The sequence below is a fragment of the Notamacropus eugenii genome, chromosome 6 (assembly GCF_028372415.1).
Source record: "Notamacropus eugenii isolate mMacEug1 chromosome 6, mMacEug1.pri_v2, whole genome shotgun sequence".
Classification (NCBI taxonomy): Eukaryota; Metazoa; Chordata; class Mammalia; order Diprotodontia; family Macropodidae; genus Notamacropus; species Notamacropus eugenii.
In genome coordinates this window covers 156474776-156478861 of record NC_092877.1, presented here as the reverse complement: position 1 = coordinate 156478861, position 4086 = coordinate 156474776, and the positions used below count along the sequence as shown (strand labels likewise).

At 36.2% G+C, this 4086-nt stretch overlaps 1 pseudogene; it reads right to left on the bottom strand.

Moving 5' to 3' along the window:
* Window positions 1-459: 459 nt before the first annotated feature.
* LOC140510734 (bifunctional phosphoribosylaminoimidazole carboxylase/phosphoribosylaminoimidazole succinocarboxamide synthetase pseudogene) lies at window positions 460-1727 on the bottom strand (annotated as a pseudogene).
* Between the last annotated feature and the right edge of the window lie 2359 nt (window positions 1728-4086).

Genomic DNA, 4086 nt, shown 5'->3' with positions numbered 1-4086 from the left:
ATTTCTGCAAAAACTTTTAAATTTAGTGTAATCAGAATTACCCATTTTGCATGTCATAATGTTCTCTATCTCTTGTTTGTTCATGAATTCTTCTCTTCTCCATAGATCTGACAAAATTCTTTCTTGCTCTCCTAATTTGCTTATGATATTATCCCTAATATCTAAATCATGAACCCATAAGTAATATATCTTATTACAACCCATAAGAAATAAACATATGCACTAAATAGCTATGACTAAATTATTCAAAGAAAATCTAACTGACTTATAATATTAGTGATATTAAAACCATAATAATAGGAAACTTTAAAGTTACTTTCTCAGAACTGGAAAAATTTATTTTTTTAAAGCCATGTAAGAAATTTTACTACTTTTTATGATTTAGAATAATCTTTTCTCTTGTCTGATTGCAAATGCTTTTTGAAGCTAAAGTAGAATCTTTCTTCTTATAAACTGCATTCATTCTCTGATTCTCTTATTCACCTGCTTCAAGGAAACCCATGTGTTTAATATGCTTCCTCAAAGTTTAGCCCATACCAAATGGTTACTGAATCCAAATATCTGGGCTGTAAACTGAGCTGCTCCCTCAGGTGAAAGTATAGTTGAACAAGTATGACCACTCGGCATTCAAAATGAGGACCACACATCCTGAGCTCCCCAATCAGGTGTAAGGGGAGGACAGTTGATTACTGGATACGCAATATTACCAGACATTACTGGTCCCAAACCATTGCTTCTGCCAGCTACTGCCACAAATACAGTAGGAACATCATGTGCTTCATATTTTGCTTCAATCTTTAGAGTTTCATCTGGTCCTTTATGGGTAGATATTACTCTAAGTTCACAGGGAATTCCATAGTTTCCACAAGCCTTCTTAATTTTTTCACAATGACCAAGGTCAGAAGTTGAGTTCATCAAAACCACAACTCTACATGGATTTTCCACTTTATGAAGTAACTCTACTCTTTCTGCCACTGATTCAAAGATTTTCTTCACCATCTGGAGGCCTTCAGGAGTCCCTTCCTTAAGGCTCTGATGTGACTGTTTGTCTTTTTGTTGGGTTCTATCGCCAGATGGCCAGAGCTTCCAGGAATCATTATCAGTAACATCAGCAAGAACAATTTCTTTAGTAGTTACATCAACACCAAATTCAGTCTTCATGTCAACCAGTGTACAGTTCTGAGGTAACCAGGATTTTTCTAGTATTTCAAAGATAGCCTGTATGGAATGGCTCATGATATCCACTTCAGTTTGACCTATGTTAAGTCCAGCAAAACACCATTTTGCAGCAATAATCTGTTCTTCAGAACACTGTGGATCACTGTTGGCATCATCCTTGAAAAACAACTCCACTTTAGGTGCATAGAACTTGTATCCTTCTTTGACACCAGGATTTCTTTTAGGAAAAGAACCAGTTGCAATTCTTCTATATACCCATTCAATTGGAATCATTTCACACTGAGCCGCAATGAAAGCTGTCTCACCACATTTTTTGGAGAAAGAAGTTTTGATTCCTGCTTCCTGTAACAACTTGAAAATACAGCTGGTAATTTTATTTGAGATTGCAACTTTTCCATACAGGTAATTTTTTTAGTTGCATTGCCTGCTGTGATCTGTTCTTTAGATTGCAAGAGGACTTTCCCAGGACTATCCAATAACTCATATACTTCTTTTCTTTTACCTTCATAGAGCTTCTTACCAATCTTCAATACTTTGGTTGTCATCATTTCTCTGATGGTGGAGGTGGCTAAGGGGAAGACAGGAACCTGGGGAGGAGAAGAGAGAAGAACTGGATAAATTTAACAAAAAGATTAAAAAAATTTAAAAAAATTAAGGAAGTTGTTGCAAAAGTTAACTATAGCTAACTTATGTTGACTTTTGAATAATAATATTAAAGAATATTCATATGTAGTAGCATTCTGAAACGTTTATTAAATTTGATCATGTACTAAGTCATTTAAGGGATCATAAATGCTTTCTAGAAAACAGATAAAATAAATGCACATTTATACACCACAATGTAATAAAATTAGCAATAAACAAAGAAATATGAGCCTAAGATACTTATTCAAAGAGACCAAGTAATGGTATCCTCAATAATGATTTTTCTCAAAAAACAATAAAATCTTATTCATATTAGAGAAAATAATAAAATAAATCAATATATCAAAATGCATGGATGCAATTAAATAGTACTCAGAGCATATATACAGTAGACAAAGATCAAATACTTGAGAGGTCAAAAGATCTAACATTTGTTTTAATTAGCAATGCCAAAACAGATACAAAAGAGAAATCTTGAAAATTGCAGGGAAAATAAAGAAATTTAAATTAAAATAAGATCAAAAATAAACCTGAGACGTGTTTTCAGACCAAAGGAAAAAAAAAAAACCATGTTATTTAAGCTAATTAGGAAAATAAATGAGAGAAAATAATTAGAATGTCAAAATTTGCACATTAACAAGATTTCACAGCAAGTAGATTTACAATTATCAGAAGTTATTATAAACAACAAGAAAACCAGTAACTGAAAATTCAAAGGGAATCAAAGTATGCAGAATAGCTCAGAAGAGCTGAATTTTGCAACTAGCTGTGTCCTCATTCAGGCAGCTTGCGTTACTCTCTGGTTATGTTTATCCCTTGTTCTTGGGGGATGATGACATGACTTGCAGTTGACTTTGATTTAAATGATGGAGGGCTGTGCAAGGTCACCAGCCTCACTTTATCCTCCAGAGCCATCTGGGTCAGTGGCCAGATGTTCATCAGGAAGGCTGGTGATGATCCAGGATGCAGTGGGAGACTCTGGCCCATTCAAGCTAAGGTCTTTTCAGATTCTTACTTTGAGTGAAATAACTCCCATTCAGTGAATTGGTCTCTTTAAGAAGTGAGTCAAGGGATGGCAGCTTTAATAAAAAAAATCAAAATGAGAGGGGAAGACCCTCAGTGATACTGGTCAAAAGAGAAACAGTTCCTATTTACATTCACTCTGAGCCAGGAGGGCCCCCCAAAAGGCAGGGGATGCTTGGGCAGGGACTTATTGTTGTTCAGTCTGCAGGCTCCACAGTGAAGTGGCTTTAAGGTTTGGTCTTTGAGAAAGAAATCTAGCTAGTAAACCCCAAGTAAACTAGGCAGTTTTCAGCCATCAAAATTTACCTTCCTTGGAAGACAAAGAAAAGAAGAAGGAGGAGGGAGGGAAAGGGAAGAGGGAGGGAGAAGGGGAGAGGATGAGCTAAGTCACCCAACTGGCTTGGTCCCCATCCAGGCAGTTCAGACTACTCACAGGTTGTGTTTGTCCTTCATTCTTGAAGAGGACCATGATATCAGGCTGGAATTCACTCTGGCTCTCATTGACTAACAATAGGTACCTGCAGAAGGACCACGTAGTGGCTTATTTTTGACTCCTTCTGGCTCAGAGAGAATATAAATAGGAACTGTTTCTCTTTTGGCCAGCAACCCTGAGGGTCTTCCCCTACTAGTCTGATTTTTTTTTATTAAAGCTGCCATCTCTTGATTCACATCTCATAGGAAAAACAACTGACCTGGAAAATAGATCCAGGAGAGACAATTTAGAAATTATGGGATTACCTGAAAGCCATGATCAAAAAAAAAAGAGCCTAGACATTATCTTCCATGAAATTATCAAGGAAAACTGCCCTGATATTCTAAAACCAGAGGGCAAAATAAATATTGCAAGAATCCACTAATCACCTCCTGAAAGAAACCAGAAAAAAGGGAAACTCTAGGAATATTGTGGCCAAATTTCAGAGTTCCCAGATCAAGGAGAAAATACTGAAAGCAGCTAGAAAGAAACAATTTGAGTATTGTGGAAATACAATCAGGATAACACAGGGTCTGGCAACTTCTACATTAAGGGATCAAAAGGGCTGGAATAGGATATTCCAGAATTCAAAGGAACTGGGATTAAAACCACGAGTCACCTACCCAGCAAAACTGAGTATAACACTTCAAGGGAATAAATGGTCATTCAATGATATAGAAGACTTTCAAGCATTCATGATGAAAAGACCAGAACTGAATAGAAAATTTGACTTTCAAACACAAGAATCAAGAGAAGCATGAAAAGGT